At 40.6% G+C, this 19,962-nt stretch overlaps 1 non-coding gene and 1 pseudogene across 1 annotated transcript; one reads left to right on the top strand and one right to left on the bottom strand.

The window, feature by feature from the left end:
• The first annotated feature begins 1,165 nt into the window (after nucleotides 1-1,165).
• On the top strand, nucleotides 1,166-19,962 carry LOC123809140 (annotated as a pseudogene).
• LOC123809521 lies at nucleotides 5,599-5,807 on the bottom strand. Its single transcript, XR_006784003.1, has one exon. It is a non-coding gene; the product is annotated as a small nucleolar RNA U3 (small nucleolar RNA).

Raw genomic sequence — 19,962 nt, 5'->3', positions numbered from 1 at the left:
TTAGTTATTTGAGGTATCTCCATACTGTTTTCATGATGGCTGCATCAAGCTGCATTCCCACTGACAGTGCATGAGGTTTCCCTTTTCTCTACATCCTCACCAACTTCTTTGTTGACCTTTGGATAATAGCCACTCTGATAGGTATGAGGTGATACCTCACTGTGGTTTTCACTTGCACTTCCCTGCTGATTAGTGATGTTGAGCACTTTTTGTATTTCTGTTGGCCATCTGTATATCTTTTTTGGAAAAATATCTGTTCATGTCCTCTGCCCATTTTTATTGGATTATTTTTGTTATTGAATTGCATGAGTTTTTTATATATTTTGGCTATAAATCCTCCATTGGATATACCATTTGCAAATATAATTTCCTATTCGGTAGGTTGCTTTTTTGTTTTGTTGATGATTTTCTTCACTGTGCAGAAGCTTTTTAGTTTGATGAAGTACCATCTGTTCATTTTGCTTGTCTTTACCTTGCTTGAGGGGACATATGCTTAAATTACTAAGACTGATGTCAAATAGTTTACTACCTATTTTTTCTTCAAGGAGTTTTATGGTTTCAGGTCTTATGTTAAGTCTTTAATTCATTTTGAGTTTAATTGGGTGCATGATATTAGAGATCAGTCCACTTTCATTTAAAAAAATATACCAGTCCAGTTTTCCCAGCACCACTTGTAGAAGAGACTCTTATTCCTATATTGTATACTCTTGCTTCTTTTGTCATAGATTAATTGACCATATAAATAAGGGTTCTTTCTGTACTCTCTAGTCTATTCCATTGATCTATGTGTCTGTTTTTGCACCAGTACCATACTGTTTTAATTATTATAGCTTTGTAGTATAGTTTGAAATCAGGGTGTGTGGTATTCCCAACTTTTTTCTTCTTTTTTTTTAAGGTATATTTTTACTTCCAGCCAAGATGGAGGCATAGGTGGACACACTGTTACTCCTTGCACAACCAAAGTTAAGGACAACAAAAATTTAGAAACAAAAAACCCGAACAGACAGAAAATTGAACTGTACAGAAGTCCGACAACCATTCATCCAGACTGGTAAGAGGGGCGGAGTGGGCGGCCAGCAGACAGGGGTCGCGGCAAGAAAAAGCAGTGGCTGGCAGACCCAGTTGCAGGGCACAGGTGGCGGCTAGCAGAACCCACCGACAGTGCATGGCGCGGGTGCGGGTGCGAGGAGGCAACAAGCAGATGCAGTGAGGCATGCAAGGCAGCTGGCTATCTGCAGTCACACATTTGCACTCAGATAAACCAGGTGAAAATGGGCAACCAGGCAGACCGTGCAACCCAGGGCCTCAGCACCAGGAAATAAAGCCTCAAACCACTGATTGAAAACATCTGTGGGGGTTGAGGTGCTGGGAGATACTCCCAGCCTCTAGGAGAGTGTGTTGGAGAGACCCACTGGGTCCTGGAATGTACACAAGCCCACCCACCCAGGAACCAGCACCAGAAGGGCCCATTTTGCTTGTGGGAAGCAGCAGAGGGGACTGAAATCTGATGGAGAGTGGAACAAGCACCATCATTCCCTCTCAGACCCTGCCCCCACTTACAATTTCACAACCCAGTGACTGGGTTGCCCTGCCCTGGTGAACACCTAAGGCTCCGCTCCCCTTACGTAACAGACATGACAACACCAAAAAGTCCAGATGGAAGAACAAATCAAAGCCCCAGAGCCAATACTTTTAAGTGACTAAGAGATAGCCAACCTATCAGATGCATAGTTCAAAGCACTGCTGATCAAAATGCTCACAAAACTGGTTGATTTTGGTCACAAATTAGATGAAAAAAATGAAGGCCACACTAAGTGAAATGAAGGAAAATGCACAGGGAACCAGTAGTGATGGGAAGAAAACGAACTCAAATCAATGGTGTGGACCAGAAGGAAGGAAAACACATACAATCAGAAAAGAATGAAGAAATAAGAGTTCAAAAAAAAATGAGGAGAGGCTTAGGAACCTCCAGGACATCTTTATACATTCCAACATCTGAATTACAGGGGTATGGGAAGGGGAAGAGGAAGAGCAATGACTGGAAAACTTATTTGAACAAATAATAAAGGAGAACTTCCCCAATCTGGCAAAGGAAATAGACTTCCAGGAAATCCAGGAAGCTCAGAGAGCCCCAAAGAAGTTGGACCCAAGAAGAAACAAACCAAGGCACATCATAATTACATTAGCCAAGGTAAAAATGAAGGAGAGAATCCTAGAAGCAGCAAGAGATAAGGGGACAGTAACCTACAAAGGAGTTCCCATAGACTGTCAGCTGATTTCTCAAAAGGGACCTTACAGGCAAGAAGGGGCTGGAGAGAAGTTTACAACTCATGAAAGACAAGGACCTACATCCAAGATTACTCTATCCAGCAAAGCTTTCATTTAGAATGGAAGGGCAGATAAAGTGCTTCTCAGATAAGGTCAAGTTAAAGGGGTTCATCATCACCAAGCCCTTATTTTATGAAATGTTAAAGGGACTCATCTAAGAAAAGAAGGTAAAAAATATGAACAGTAAAAAGACAGCAAACTAAGCAAACAACTAGAACAGGAACAGGACCACAGAAATGGAGATCACATGGATGATTAGCAACAGGGGAGTGGGAGGAGGAGATGGGGGGAAAGGTACAGAGAATAAGTAGCATAGACAGTAGGTAGAAAATAGACAGGGGGAGGGCAAGAATATTATGGGAAATGTAGAAGCTAAAGAACTTATGACACATGGACATGAACTAAAGAGGGGGAAGTGGGTGGGAGAGAGTGTGCAGGGGGGGAGTAAAGGGGGGAAATGGGACAACTGTAATAGCATAATAAAATATATTTTAAAGAAGTATATTTTATTGATCATGCTATTACAATTGTCCCATTTTTTTCTCCCCTTTATTCCCCTCTGCTCTGTACCCCCTCCCACCAGCATCCCCCCCACCACCTTAGTTCATGTCCATGTGTCATACATATACATTATTTGGCTTCTCCACTTCCCATATGATTCTTAACCTCACCCTGTCTGTTTTGTATTTACCAATTATGCTTCTTATTCCCTGTACCTTTTTCTCCATTCTCCCCCTGCCCCCTTCCCACTGATAACCCTCCATGTAACTTCTATTTCTGTGAATCTGTTCCTGTTCTAGTTGTTTGCTTAGTTTGTTTTTGTTTGTGTTTTGTTTTAGGTTTGGTTGTTGATAGTTGTGAGTTTGTTTTCATGTTATTGTTCATAGTTTTGATCTTTTTCTTAGATATATCCCTTTAACATTTTATATAATAAGGGCTTGGTGATTATGAACTCCTTTAATTTGACTGTATCTGGGAAGCACTTTATCTGCCCTTCCATTCTAAGTGATAGCTTTGCTGAATGGAGTAATCTTGGATGTAGGTTCTTGCCTTTCTTGACTTGGAATGCTTCTTTCCAGCCCTTTCTTGTCTATGAGGTTTCTTTTGAGAAACCAGCTGATAGCCTTAAGGGAATTCCTTTGTAGGTAACTGTCTGCTTTTCTTTAGCTGCTTTTAAGATTCTTTCCTTATCTTTCATCTTGGCTAATGTAATTATGATGTGCCTCGATGTGTGCTTCTTTGGGTCCAACTTCTTTGGGATTCTCTGAGCTTCCTGGACTTCCTGGCAGTCTTATTTCATTTGTCAGATTAGGGAATTTCCCCTTCATTATTTTTTCAAGTAAGTTTTTCAGTTGTTGCTCTTCCTCTCCTCCCTCTGGCACCCCTATGATTTGGATGTTGGGATGTTTAAAGTTGTCCTGGGGGTTCTTAAACCTCTCCTCATCTTTTTGAATTCTTGTCTCTTCATTCTGTTCTCCCTAAATGTTTATTTATTCTGTCTCGTCCAAACTGTTGACTTGAGTCCAAGTTTTATTCCCTTCACTGTTAGTTCTCTATACATTTTTCTTTATTTCACTTAGCATAGCTTCATTTTCCTCTAATTTGTGACCGTATTCAACCAAGTCTGTGAGCATCATGGTCACCAGTGTTTTGACCTGTGCATCTGATAGGTGGGCTATCTCTTCATTGCTTAGTTGTATTTTTTTTCTGGAGCTTTGATCTGTTCTTTCATTTGGCCATATTTATTTCTCTCAGCAAACCTGTTACATAGTATGGAGTGGAGCCTTAAGTATTCATCAGGGTGTGGCAACCCTTGTTGCTGCATTCTGGTGCTTTATTTCGGGAGGGGTCTGAGAGGGAAAATTGCTGCTTGCTCAATTTTCAGTCACTGCTCTCAGTCGCTGCTCTCAGCCAACTTTCAGTCACTTCCTCCACTACCCACAAGCAAATTTGGTCCTTCTGGTGCTAATTTCCAGGTGGGTGGGTTTGTGTACTTTCTAGGACCCTGTGGGTCTCTCCAATGAACTCTCCTGTGAGGCTGGGAGTTTATTCTGCCACCTAAACTCCCACAGGTTTTTTTCAGTCAGAGGGTTTGGGGCTTTAGTTCCCTGCACTAGAATCCTGGGTTGTGCAGTCTGTCTCACTTCCTAGTTGTTCTTCCCAGTTTATCAGCATGCAAATGTAGGGCCACCCACTCCACCCACTGCTGCCTGGTCAAGTCTATCCACCAACCACCACCCCACCCCACCAGGCCCTCCAGCCACGCCTTTTCATGAGTCCTCTCCACCCTGGTTCTTTCCATCCCTCCTACCGGTCTGGATGAGTATTTATTCTTGAAATCCTTGGTTGTCAGACTTCCATATAGTTCAATTTTCTGGCAGTTCTGGTTATTTTTTGTTTTTAAATTTGTTGTTGTCCTTCTTTTGGTTGTGTGAGAGGGCAGACTGTAGGTACCTATGGCTCCATCTTGGCCAGAAGTCCAAGTCTGTTCTTCACTGTTAAGACTGCTTTTACTATTCATGTTTTGTGATTTCATGTAAATTTTGACATTATTTGTTCTGGCTCTCAGAGTAGCACTGGTATTTTGAGACAAATACATTGAATTTGTATATTGATTTGAGTAGTATGGTAATTTTAATGATATTAATCCTTTTAAATCATGAATGATTGGAACTGTTTTCTTAATTTCTCCCTCAATTCTTGTGTCATTAGTGTATGGAAACTTGATGGATTTCTGTATATTTTGTATCCCGTATACTTTACTGAATTCATTCATTGTCTATTAATTTTCTGGTGGATCCTCTAGGGTTTTCTATATATAGTATCATGTTATCTGTAATAGTGACAGTTTTACTTCTTACTTTCTAATCAGATTTTATTTCTTTTTCTTATATGATTGCTATGGCTAGGACTTCCAATACTACATGAAATAATAATAGTGAGAGTTGTCATCCTTATTGTTTTCCTGATATAAGAGGAAAAACTTTCATCTTTTCACCATTGACTATGATGTTAGCTGTGGGCTTGTCATATATAGCCTTTACTATGTTGATTTAAGTTTCTTATATAACCTCTTTGTTGACAGGTTTTTAAAATCATAAATGGATGTTGAATTTTGTCAAATACTTTCTCTGCATCTATAGAGATGACCATGTTATTTTTATGCTTGGTTTTGCTGATGTGATGAATCACATTGTTATGCAGATGTTGAACCACACTTGCATCCTTGATATAAATCCTACTTCATTATGATGTATAACTTTTTTTTTCACCAATCAGACTGCATTCTCTCCCTCTTACTCTTCCAAAGGAAGAGAAGAATGATGATCAATGGCTATTGGCAGTTGTGAAATCTGCCAATTGGCTTCATGCTCAGGAGAGAACACTGCACCTCCTTGTCGTGGTTTTGGGTGCTCTACATATTTAGAGAAACTTCTCTAGTAACGAACTATAGAAATGATCCCTGAAAGTATAGTTTTTTGATGCAGGCCCCGTCCTGCAGAGTCCATATGTTGTGGATGCAATGAACAAATTCACACAGACTACCAAAGTCCTGTGGAGAAAAAGGGACAACATGGCCACTCTCTGAAAGAGAGAGTGCCTCGACCTGTTGGAAACCGCCCTGCCTGGTTTCAGGATCTGTAACCCCCCCATGGCTAAGGCTGAGTGAGTGACCTTTGGACCATAAGCCACTAAGGAGACAAAGCTTATCTTCCTGGCAGGAGTACCACTTCTGATCCTTTTACTTCATCCATAACTGGCCCCCAGTGCTTAATCGGTTAGCCAATGACGGGTAAGATTCCCCAAGGGGGGAACCAACTAAGACAGGCATGATCACATGGAGGCTCAAGGAAGGACTTGGGGGGCTACAGCAAAAGGGGGTGATGGACCCTCGCCCCTCAGCTTTGACGAAGCCTGAGTCCTCATTCTGTCTGCGAGAAGTCTCCTAATCTCTTGGCTGCTTTACTTCCCTTGACTGACGTAAGCCTGAAACAATGACAGAGGGTGGTGCAGCCCTGTGCTAGAACGGGCAGGTTCCCTAGGGTAATCAGGCCCAAGAAGGAATATGTAAAATCCTGTGAAACCTGTTTTGTTTAGAATGCTCTCAATTAAATGATAAGAGTCCAAGCAGGAAATGAATTTGTTTTCCAAAGTTTTGTAGCCCTTTAGCTAACAGACCCTGGCTCACAATAAGCCATTATAGTTCTTTGTATACCATCTATTGTTTGATCCTTACTGCCTGACAATGATTAATGAGTTTTACCTGTATTCCTGTGCAAATTGAAAGCCAATAAAAACCTGTCGAGGCAAGGATTGGGGAGCTCTCCTCTTGAGGGAGTGGCCAGGCTGCTCTGAGGCACTCTCCCCTTGAGAGAGTAGCTGTGCCATCCCTTTTCCTCCACAGGACTTGGTAATCCATGTGAATTTATCTTGTATCTCATCCATAATGCCACAGACACTGTGGGCCGGTTCACGCGTTATCGACCCTTGCCTGGACAGGATTTTATTGCTTTCTAATAGTATACATCTAAGGGGTTTCTCATTCATTATGCTCAGGTTTGCTTTAGGTGATTACTTTTTATAGATAACAAAGGAAAGGATGTTACTGATTACTTCTTACAGATTAACAAGGAAAAATGTTGCAAACAAAAGGGAATTATAAGAGTAATTGTGAGCTGAATGTGATTTCAACTCCTTAGCAGTTAAGTAGTAGTTACATTTATACAGTCCTAAAATTATTTCAGCCCTTTGAAGGCAACCATGAGGCTGACGTGGCCCCTGGTGAAAATGAGTTTGATGCTCCTGGTTTATAAGTTTCCACTTTACTGTCTTCTCTACCTTCCTGTCTTCTCATTCATTTCAAGAGAATTTTCCTGTACTTCACTGAGCACAGCTATCATAGCTGCTTTGAAGTCTGCATATACTAATTTCCATATCTGATACATTTTAGGGTTGTTCACCTGTGACTGTTTGTCTTTTAAGAATGGATTGTATTTTTCTGTTTTGTCTTCATATGTCAAATAATTTTGGATTTAATAACCTAAAAATAAAAGGCTTTTCAAAGTAAGAGGCAACAAGCACTTATTTGAGATTAAAAAAAAGAATAGTTATTCAGGAAGCACTTCTGAATAGAAGCCCAAGTAGGGTTCTCATCAGGAGATAGACAAGGGCATTCATGAGAAAGGGAGGGAATGATGGCATTCATAGAGGCAAAGCATTTCTGTTGGCACACATAAGCCGACACAGTGATGTTCATCCTAAACAATGTTTTTAATTTTCAGTCCATTAGTCAACGGTCTGGTCATCATAATATTTGCTCTCTTGTTACCTGTGCAAACAGTGTGCTGGGACAGTGTTGCTTCCTGTCCAGTCCAAAGGATATTTTGCCTTGCTTCAACTTTCCAAAGGTTTAAGGCATAAGACATGAAATGGCAGTTGCTTTGTCATGGCATTCACAGCTCCATTTTAATGTTGCTATACATGTTTTACAGATTGTATGCTGAACATTATGAGTGTTTCATTATTGAAAGTATGGATCTTATTATATACCTTCAAAGAGTTTGTTTAACAGGCAATTTACTTCAAATTTAACTGTTTCTTGGGTAGAAGTTTAAATCTCTGTTCCCTTATTTTAGTTCTAGTTGGGCTGCTTAAAGTTTGCCCACACACAAGTGATTCAGTGGTCAAATAGATACTTGGGGGTAGTTTCTACACCAACCCTGGGACTCCTCTGACTCTCCTCACTTTTCAGTGGCTTTAATTGTCCTACACTCATACCTCTGCTTCTTCTGTCCAGAAACACTGTAGGTTTTTCTATCAGAGTTTTAGCCTCCTGTCTGCATTCCTCCAAATATGGCCTGGCCTATAAGCTATAATAAAAAAAGGTTGCTTGTTTTGGGCAGATCCCTTCTTCCAAGTGTTTATTCCCTCCCAAGTTTGTCTGCTTCATTTCAATCACCAGTGTCTTCAGGGATTTGTTTTTGTATTCTGTCCAGAGTTCATAGCTGTTATCTGAGGGAGAGGATTGGTATAGAACAGTGATTTTCAACCTCTTTCAGCCTGTGGTACATGTAAGCTAATTATAAAATTCTGTGGTGTGCCACAGAATTTTATAATTAGCAAAACATGTATTTTTTGCTGATCTAATAGATATAATTTTGATTCATTCACACCAGATGGCTTTTGTTGTGTTGGCTATTGTCATTTTTTAAAAATTTCACAATCTAAGGAAAAAGAGGTCAGTGCTCCTAAACAGTAAGGTGTTGCATGTTTTAAAAAGTCTTGTGGCACAATGGGTGCCATGGCATATCAGTTGAAAATCACTGGTCTAGAATATTACTTGGTTATCATGGAAGCACAATTTCATCATTGTTTGAAATGTTCAAATTGAAAACGAATTTAAACAATGACAGATAAATATAGAGAATACATTTCAGGCCATGTTAGTGCCATGGATAGTGGCAAATGTTCTTTGAAGTAAATTCTTTACTAGGTCACTTATTTTTAAAAACTAGCAAACTCCTGCCCATCCTTCCATACTTAGGTAATACATAGCAAACATTTCTGAATCCCCTCCACTGTGATGCCTAGGTGAGGTTACAGTTGATGTGTCTTGGAGTGTTTTGATATTACCTGGACTTTCCTTTAAGACTGTGATTTCATACAGGGTCCAGCAGAAGTAAGGCTTGCTTGAGTGTGGTTGGTAGGGTATGTGAATGTCTCACATGAGATGGACAGCAATGTGAACATTTCACCTAAAATGTCATATGGTTTGCTTGATTGTGATATTGTTATGCTGCAGAATTACATGCTTATGATTTTATAATAAAAGGTTTTATAATAAAAAGGGCATTATTTGTGTCAGACCCTGTATAACTATAACTGTCTGTTAATAATGCTGTTTATCCCTCTACATGTGGGGTTCTTAAAGAAGGATCTTGTCTTAAACATCTCAATGCTCCACAAGTTACCAGTTCAATAATTGCTGATATTTCTTGACTCTTTATTTATTTTTAACAGTAGCTCCATTTTTTTTAAAGATTTATTTAATTTTAGGCAGACGGGAAAGGAGGGAGAGCAAAGAGTAGAGAAACACCAGTGTGTGATTGCCTCTCATGTGCCCCTCACTGGGGATCTGGCCCATAACCCAGGCATGTACCCTGACTAGGAATCGAACCCATGACCTTTTGGTTTACAGGCTGGTACAGTGCCATGGATAGTGGCAAATGTTTTTTGAAGTAAATTCTTTACTAGGTCACTTATTTTTAAAAACTAGCAAACTCCTAGTGGCACTCCTTGTGGCACAATGGGTGCTCCTAGTTTGCTAGTTTTCACTAGGATTCACTCCTAGGGTGAATCCACTGAGCTGCACCAGCCTGGGCTCTTGAGTCTTTAATAAATGACAGGCATGTGCTAAGAGTTTTGCTCTTCTCATTTATTCCTTGCCACATGCTTTAATGGGAACATTGAGCTGATATTATTCCAATTTTAAGAGATAAGTAAACAGGGATTCCAAGATGGCTACAGAGTAGGTAGAAGCTATACTTACCTGCTCCCAGTGCCAAATTGGATTTCAAATATATTATAGAGCAATCAACCTGAATAACCAACTGAAAGCTACCTGAACTAAAATATTACAACCAAGGATTTACAGAAGAAGCTACAGAGACCAGTAAGAAGGGCAGAGATATGGAAAGGTCTGGCCCCCACACCCATGTGCATTAGTTGTGAAGCTGGAGGGATGTCAGGGCTGCAAAACTCCCTCCCCCAAGAGTGTGGGGTCTCAATGCCATGCAGAGATTCCCAGCTCAGAGCAAGAGGCAGGCAGAGGGGCCCACATAGCACCTGGTGGTGAAAATCAGTGGGATTCAGTCCACCTGGGAGAGAAGAGCGTCTGCTAGAGACCCAGATGCCACCTTCCCAGAGTGGAGCCCTCGTATTGTTATAGCACCAGCTGGGGAAGTGCATTGCCTGGCTTTCATCTATTGGTGCCATCACCCTGCTGTGCTCAGGTTTTGCACAGGGGTCTGCTGGCTGCACCCTGCAGGGACCTTTTGAGTGGTCTTTTTCTGGAGAAGCACATGGTGAAGACTCAGACAGTGGCTGAACTGTGTTGCTTTAGAAAGGGGACCATTCTTCCCCAACTAAAGCAAACAGCCAGCAGCTTCTCACCTGTTGAATCACTTAGCTTGCCCTACCACTCTGTGGCCTGCCCCTCTGAGTTCAGTCATGCAGAGTGAATCAGAGTGCCATGCAGAACTGGGACTTTCAGGATACCGTGTCCAAAGGAAAGTTTTGTCCAGGAACCAGACAGGTGAGTGCTGGGTTGTGTGGTTACATCATGGGGCAGGGGGTCACTTTTTCTCCCCTGCAAGCTCAACCCATGCTGTACTTGGAAGGGGAAGAAGTGCCTGCCCCCTCCTACAGGCTTGTTGGTGCCACCCCCAACAAAGGACTGCTTGGATCTTCACCCCCAAGTCCCAGTGGCCCCACCCTGCTAAGATTAGTTCTGAGGTGAGGAAGGGAAGGCTACTTGAAGCTGGGACATTCGGAGTGTGTCTCCTTTGGAGGCTATTGTTGAGGACTAGGACAAAGAGCTTGGTAATCTCCTCAGGGATCAACTGACACCTCCCCCAGTGGGAGACTCTTAACTGTATCCCCCCTCCCAGTGTCAGTGGCTCTGTCCTGCTGAGTTTCTCTTGCAGGGGGTGATGGCTGGGTGCACCCTACATAAACCTGTGATGCATTCCTCCTGGGGGGGCCAGAGTTAGAGACTGAGTGGTTTAGCTCTGGAGTAGGGGCCACTTTCCCCTTACTGAGTGCCTGACCACACAGCCCTCAAGTAGGGGACTCACTAGTCCCATCCTCCTGACCCTAGTCACCTCACCAACCCAGCTCACAACCTGTGGAAGGGTCTGTGGGTCACAGCCAGCCCAGGCCAACTCTGCAGTCTTTCCTCAGAAGGCTCTGGAGAAACACCAGGCAACCTCAGGGGGAGGTGGAGTAGCCGACAGGTGGAGGTGGACCTCAGGGAGACTTGGACCCTTTATAGATCTGCCTCCAGGTCTAAGTTGGAAGAAGCCGATTCTTGTACACAGACTGGCCCCTCCCAAGCACAACCAGGCCCAGTAGATGAAGGCATAAACGGTGAAGAGCATGGTAGCTCCAGACAGGTAGCCCAAGGCCAGTTACACACAACATCTGACATTGTTCAGCACCTGAACCCTGCCCAAGTGGACCCAGAACCAAATCAGTCAGTGGTGGCCTTCATACCATAGCAGACCTTGGCCCAACTAGCCACATAAGCATCACATCCAAAGGGGATTCTGTCAGGAACCACACCTGCTGGGAATAATTCCACCTCTCCGGGGCAGATCCTGCATAGCAACTCATATACAGTGATCAAGGTTTATCCTTATAGTCAGTCAGCCTGGTGGGTTAATTCCATCCACAAAAGGGCCAACAGCATTCAAGACTAAACTACAACAGAAGGGTGCGTATAATGCACAAGAAACTTTCCTGGAGCACTTAGCTCAGGTGATCTGGAAAATTGTGCCACTGAGCCCAATAAGACACCTACATTATAAAGCCATCATAACAAGTTTGAGAGTCAAAGCAGATCAACCTAATGCACAGAGACAAAATGGGGAGGCAAAGAAATATGTCCCAAATGAAAGAACAAAAGAAGTCACCAGAAAAATAATTAAATGGAATGCAAGCAACCAAAATACCAAATGCAGAGTTTAAAACAATAATTATAAGGATGCTCAAGGACATTAGGGGGAGACTGGATGATCTTAGAGACAACTTAAAGAGATAGTAAGCATTAAAAAGAGCATAGAAACAATAAAAAAGAACCAGTCAGAAATGAAGAATACACTAGAAAGGATCAAAAGCAGGTTAAATGAAGCAGAGGATCAAATCAATGATTTAGAGAACAAGTTAACAGTAAGTACCCAAGCAAAGCATCAAAAAGAAAAGACAATTTTAAAAATGAGGAAAGTGTAAGCAACCTCTGGGGCAACATTAAGCATATAGGGGTACCAGATGGAGAAGAGGGGGAACACAGCATAGAGAACCTGTTTGAAGAACTAATGGCTCAAAATCCCCTAACTGGTGAAGCAAAATGTCACAGAAGTTCAGGAAGCACAGAGAGTCCCAATCAGGGTGAACCCAAAGACACCCAACAAAGACACATCATAATTAAAATGCTAAAGGTTAAAGACAAAGAGAGAATCTTAAAGGCAGCAATTAGCTATTTACAAAGGAGCTCCCTTAAAACTGTCACCTCATTTCTCAACAGAAACACTTCAGGTCAGAAGGAATGGCATGAAATATTCAAAGTGATGAAAAGCAAGGACCTACAGCCAAGACTACTCTGTCCAGTAAGGCTGTCATTTAAAATCGAAGGCAAAATAAAAAGCTTCCCAGACCAAACCAAAAAACCCCCAGAACCCCCAAACCCACAACAAACTAAAGGAGTTCATTACCACCAAACCAGTATTGCAAGAAATGTTAAAGTGCCTACATTAAGTAGAAGAAAAATAGAAATAGAGAAAGAAACATAGGTATAAAGAATACAGTGGCAATAAATAAGTACCTATCAATAATAACTTAAATGTAAAAGCTTTAAATGCATCAATCAAAAGACATAGGGCAGCTGAATGGTGGAGAAAACATGACCCACATATATGCTGCCTCAAAGAGGCCAACTTCAGAACAAAAGACTCACACAGGCTGAAAGTGAAGGAATGGAAAAAAAATATTTCATGCAAATGGAAACAAATAAACAAAAAAGCTGGGGAAGCAATACTTATATCAGAAAACAATAGACTTCAGCCCTGGCTGGTGTGGCTCAGTGGATTGAGCACTGACCTGCAGACTGAGGGGTTGCGGGTTCAGTTCCTGGTCAGGGTACATGGCTGGGTTGTGGGCTGGGTCCCCAGCTGGGGACGTGCAAGAGGCAACCAATCATCATTTCTCTTGTACATCATGTTTCTCTCCCTTTCTTTCTCCCTCCTTCCCCCCTCTCTAAAAATAAATAAATAAATAATCTTAAAAAAAATAGGAAACAAAAGCCATGACAAGAGACAAAGAAGGTCACTATATAATACTAGGAAGATCAACTCAACAAGAGGATATAACTGTTGTAAGCATATATGCACCCAATATAGGAGCACCTAAATATGTAAAGAAACTCTTGGTGAACATTAAGGAGAGATTGACAACAATACAGTTATAATGGAGGATTTCAACACCCACTGACATTATTAGATATATCTTCCAGACTAAAATTCAACAAAGCGGCAGCAACTTTAAACCACAAACTGGATCAAATGGATTTAATTGATATTTAGAGAACACTTCATTCAAAAGTAACAGAATATACACTCTTCTCAAGTGCACATGGAATATTCTCAAAGACAGATCACATGATAGGATGTAAAATAAGTTTTACTAAGTTAAAAAAGATTGAAAATATATCAAGCATCTTCTCTGACCACCATGGTATGAAACTAGAAACCAACTATAATAAAAAATGTGCAAATCAGTCAAACACTTGGAGGCTAAATAACACATTATTAAACAACGAATGTGTTCACAATGAAATCAAGGAAGAAATCAAAAGTTACCTGGAAACAAAATAAATAAATAAATAAACACACAATCCATAATACGTGGAATGCAAACTCATCAAGAAAAAAAGAGAGAGGACTTTCGGCCAACATGGAGGCATAGGTGGATGCACCGTACCTCCATGCACAACCAAGATTAGAACAACAACAATTTAGAGGCACAATAACACCCAGAACTGATAGAAAATTTATCTGAATGGAAGTCGGACAGCCAAGAAGTTGAAATAGACCTGTTCATCCAGACTGGTAAGAGAAGCAGAGACTAGCAGCCGGGCGCAGGTTGCAGCACGGAGAACAGGGAGAGTTGGGTGCATAAGGCAACCAGGAGCAGGTAAGGCATCTGGGGCACGCAAGATCGCAGCGGGTGGACCCTGAGTGAGGTGGCAATTGTGGAGCAAGGCAGAGTGCACAACCCAGCATCCCAGGGAAGGGACTTAGGTCCCACGGAGAACGGAGCTACCACCATTGTTCCCTCTCGACCCCGCCCTCACATAAACATCACAATCTAGCGACTGGGGCGCCCAGCCCTGGTGAACACCTAAGGCTCCGCCCTTCACCATAACAGGAGTGACCAGACCAGAGAGAGAGAGAGAGAGAGAGAGAGAGAGAGAGAGAGAGATGGCTCAAACAGAAGAACAAATCAGTGCCCCAGAACTCATCCTTTTGAGCAACCAAGAGACAGATAACCTATCATGCACAGTTCAAAACACTGGTGATCAGGGAGCTCACAGAATTGGTTGATTTTGGTCACAAATTAGATGAACAAATGCAGGTTACCATAAAAGAAATGAAGGAAAATGCATAGGGAACCAATAGGGATGGGAAGGAAACTGGGACTCAAAGCAATAGAGTGGACCAGAAGGAAGAAAGAAACAACCAAACAGGAAAGAATGGAGAAATAAGAATTCAAAAAAAAAAAGAGGAGAAGCTTAGGAACCTCCAGGACATCTTTAAACATTCCAACATCTGAATTATAGGGGTATGGGAAGGGGAAGAGGTAGAGCAACAGATTGAAAATGTATTTGAACAAATAATAAAGGAGAACTTCCCCATTCTAGTGAAGGAAATAGACTTCCAGGAAGTCCAGGAAGCTCAGAGAGCCCCAAAGAAGTTGGACCCAAGGAAGAACACACCAAGGCACATCATAATTACATTAGCCAAGGTAAAAATGAAGGAGAGAATCCTAGAAGCAGCAAGAGATAAGGGGACAGTAACCTACAAAGGAGTTCCCATTAGACTGTCAGCTGATTTCTCAAAAGAGACCTTACAGGCAAGAAGGGGCTGGAAAGAAGTATTCCAACTCATGAAAGACAAGGACCTACATCCCAGATTGCTCTATCCAGCAAAGCTCTCATTTAGAATGGAAGGGCAGATAAAGGGCTTCTCAGATAAGGTCAAGTTAAAGGAGTTCATCATCACCAAGCCCTTATTTTATGAAATGTTAAAGGGACTTATCTAAGAAAAGAAGATAAAGAAAAAACATGTATAGTAAAAGGACAGCAAACTCACAATTATTAACAACCACACCTAAAGCAAAACCAAAAGAAACTAAGCAAGCAACTAGAACAGGAACAGAACCACAGAAATGGAGATCAGATGGAGGGTTAGCAACAAGGGAGTGGGAGGAGGAGAGAGGGGGAAAAGGTACAGAGAATAAGTAGCATAGATAGTAGGTAGAAAATAGACAGGGGGAGGGCAAGAATAGTATGGGAAATGTAGAAGCTAAAGAACTTGTAAGTACGACACATGGACATGAACTAAAGGTGGGGGAAATGGGTGGGAGAGGGTGTACAGGGTATAGGGGAGTGAAGGGGGGAAATGGGACAACTGTAATAGCGTAATCAATAAAATATATTAAAAAAGAGAAAAAGACAGAGGATCCAAATAAATAAAATCAGAAATGAAAAAGAAGTTAACAACTGACACAACAGAAATATAAATTATTGTAAGAAATTAAACAACTATATACCATCAAGCTGGACAACTTGGGCAAAATGAATACATTTCTAGAAACATAAAATCTTCCAAATCTGAATCAGGAAGAATCAGAAAACCTGAATAGACAGATTACAACTAATGAAATTGAAGCAGTAATCAAAAAATTCCCGACAGACAAAAGTCCTGCACTGATGGCTTCACAGGTGAATTTTTGCAAACATTCAAAGAAAAACTAACACCTCTCCTTCTCAAACTATGCCAAAAAATTCAAGAGGAGGGAAGATTCCCAAGCTCTTTTTATAGGGCCAGCATTATTCTAGTACCAAAACCAGATAAAAACACAACAAAGAAACACAATTATAGGTCAATATCCCTGATGAACATTGATGCTAACATCCTCCACAAAATATTAGCAAACCAGATGCAGCAGCACATTAAAAAGATCATACACCATGATCAAGTGTGATTTATTCCAGGGATTCAAGGTTGATATAATATTTGCAAATCAATAAATGTGATATATCACATAAATAAAATGAAGGATAAAAGTCACATGATCACATCAATGGGCACAGAAAACGCATTTGATAAAATCAAGCAACCATTTATGATTAAAAACTCAGCAAAGTGGGAATAGAGGGAACATACCTCAATGTAACAAAGGCCATATATGACAAACCCACAGCCAACATCATACTCAATGAGCAAAAACTACAAACATTTCCATTAAGAACAGAACAAGACAGGTATGTCTTATTCATTAAGAACAGGAGAGGTATGTCCGCTTTCACCTCTCTTACTCAACATAGTACAGGAAGTCCTAGCCACAGTAATCAGAGAAAAAAAAAAGAAATAAAAAGGCATCCAAATTGGAAAGGAGGTGATAAAACTCATCATTCATAGGTGACATTCATTCATCTATGATACTATCATCATATGATACTGTATATAGAAAACCCTAAAGACTTCACCAAAAACTACTAGATCTAATAAATGAATTTGGAAAAATAGCATGATATAAAATTAATATTCAGAAATCAGAAGCATTTTTATACACCTTTAATGAACTATCAGAAAGCAAAATTAAGAAAACAATCCCATTTACTATTGCAACAAAAATATATAAGGTACTTAGGAATAAATTTAACCAAGAGGTAAAAGACCTGTACTTTTAAAATTATAGGAAACTGAAGAAAGAAATTTTGGAAGATACAAAGAACTGGAAGCATATACTATGTTCACAGGTTGGAAAAATCAACATCATTAAAATGTCTATACTACTCAAAGTAATCTATAGATTCAATGCAATTTCTACTAAAATACCAATGGCATATTTCACAAGTCTATAACAAATATTCCAAAAATGTATATGGAACCAAAGACTTGGCAAAAAGACCCCAAGTAGAAGCAAAAGAAGATCAAAGTTGAAGGCATCACAATTCCTGATATCAAACTTTACTACAAGGCCATAATACTTAAAAGAACCTGGTTTTGACATAAGAACAGGCACATAAATCAATGGAAAATAACAGGGAGCCCAGAAATAAACTCATGTCTTAATGGTCAATTAATTATTGACAAAGGAGGCATGGGTATACAATCGAATAAAGTCAGTCTCCTGAACAAATGGTGTTGGGAAAACCAGACTGGTACATGCAAAAAGAAAGAAAGAAAGAAACTAAACTACCAACTTACACTATACACAAGAGTAAACTCAAAATGTATACAACACTTAAATGAATGTCACAAAACCATAAAATCCTAGAAAAAAACATAGGTAGTAAAGTCTCAGACATCTCTCATAGCAATATTTTTGCCAGTATAACTTCTCAGACAATGGAAAGAAAGGAAAAAATAAATCAAACTAAAAAGCTTCTGCACAGCAAAAGAAACCATCAACCAAATGAAAAGTGAATCCAGTGAATGGGAGCAGGGTTAATTTCCAAAATATAATATATAAAGAACTTGTACAACTCAGCACTAGGAAGACAATCCAATTAAGAAATTGGCAAATGACCTGAAAAGACACTTCTCCAAAGAAGACATACGGATGGTCAATAGACATATGAAAAGATGCTCAACATCACTAATCGTCAGAGAGATGTGAATTAAAACCATAATGAGATATCAGCTCACACCTGTCAGAATGGCTATTATCAATAAGTCAACAAACAACAAATGTTGCTGAAGATGTGGAGAAAAGGGAACCCTCATGCACTGTTGGTGGGAACACACATGGGTGCAGCCACTGTGGAAAACAATATGGAATTTGCTAAAAAAATTAAAAACAGAACTCCTGCCCTGGCTGGTGTGGCTCAGTGGACTAAGTGCTGATTTGGGTACCAAATGGTTGCCAGTTTGATTCCCAGTCAGGGTACATGCTTGGGTTGTGGGCCAAGTCTCCAGTAGGGGATGCACATTAATGTTTCCCTCTCTCTTTCCCTTCCCTTTTCTCTAAAAATAAATAATAAATAAAATCTTTTTAAAAAATGGAACTCCCTTTTGACCCAGTGATCTCACCTCTGTGAATGTATCTGAAGAATCCAGAAACACTAATCCAAAAGAATATATGCACCCATATGTTCATTGCAGAATTATTTACAACAGCCAAGATGTGGAAATAGCCCAAGCACCCATCAGCAGATGAGTGGATAACAAAGCTGTGGTACATTTACGCAACAGAACACTACTCGGCTACAAAAAAAAAGGAAATCTTACTATCTTACCTTTGTGGAATCATGGATGGATTTGAAGATTATTATGCTGAGTGAAATAAGCCAGTCAGAGAAAGCCAAATACCATATGATCTCAATTATATGTGGAATCTAATAAACAAAATAAACTGACAAAGTAAAATCAGAGGCCTGAATGCATGGAAAAGATTGACAGCTGTCAAAGGGAAGGGTCAGAGGACTGGATGAAAGAAGGTGACGGGATTAATCAAAGACACACACATACATATAGTGATATTTTTCATGAATGTAAGCATACTGTCTGTATTTTTCTGCAATTTGTTTTATTTACTTACACTTGTAGACTTTCCATATTAGTACTTACAGATCTTTCACTTTTAAAAAAACTTTAGGCGTCCCTGCCAGTACCTGTGAAACAGAGACTCAGAGAGGCTTCAGCGCCTCTGTGCACTTCTGCCAGATCTTCACATGAGTCTGCAGGTCCTGCTCTGGCCAGGTCAGCTTCGGGATGCCCTGGGGCTAAAAGGGCTTGGGAGCCTCGTGGGCTGACACTGTCTGCCCAGGGCTTGGCACCTACTACTGTCTCCCAACACAGGCTGGGAGCTTGAAGACGAAAGTGTCTAGTTTCCCTTGACCTTGAGGACCTGGGAAGGTTATATGCACCATGGCTATGACTAGTGCCAGATTGCCCACCAGTATTCTAGGAAAACCAGGTGCACGGATTGGACTCTGAGGAGCGCAATGAAGGATACCTTCACACAAACTCTGTGCTTCCTGGATTTGATACTTATATTTTTTTAGTTCCAAAATAAATGCACCAAATTGTAAACACACTTTTCCATAACATTTTCTTACTGGGATTCACAGGGCTTTTAATACCTCCAGAATATATTTTCCCATTTTTCTATAAGACTCAAAAGTAACATAGCCTCTTAAAAAAATCCACTGATTTTAACCTGCAGCAAAACTGGTTAATACTGCAATCAGTATAGGTGAGTAGCACCACACAGCCTCCAAGTTTTCCCAGATATTTTGGGCCTTGACTTCCCTAAGAAGTGAAAAGATAGTGTAGTCTTTTCAGTATGATGTTATCCTGAAGACAGGCCTAGACATTAGAAGAAATGAAATGGAAGGAGCATTCTACAAAGGTGAGCTCAGGCTGAATGAGACAAAATTGTGGATGAAAAGCAAAACGGTGAAAGTGGGCGATACATTGAATCTTCTAACTGGAGAAAATAAAGAAACAGAAACAGAGGTAATGATGCAAATTCTGAAAAAAATGTTTGAACGCTGAAAGTGAAAAGTAGAGAGAGGTCTTACAATGGTGGAGAAAGTTAAAATGGCATAAAAAGAGTATGATTAAATAA

Source organism: Phyllostomus hastatus, unplaced genomic scaffold (assembly GCF_019186645.2).
Source record: "Phyllostomus hastatus isolate PE091 unplaced genomic scaffold, TTU_PhHast_1.1 phas_scaffold_55, whole genome shotgun sequence".
Taxonomy (NCBI): Eukaryota; Metazoa; Chordata; class Mammalia; order Chiroptera; family Phyllostomidae; genus Phyllostomus; species Phyllostomus hastatus.
The sequence above is the reverse complement of the archived record's forward strand: the minus strand, read 5'-3'. Positions and strand labels throughout refer to the sequence as shown.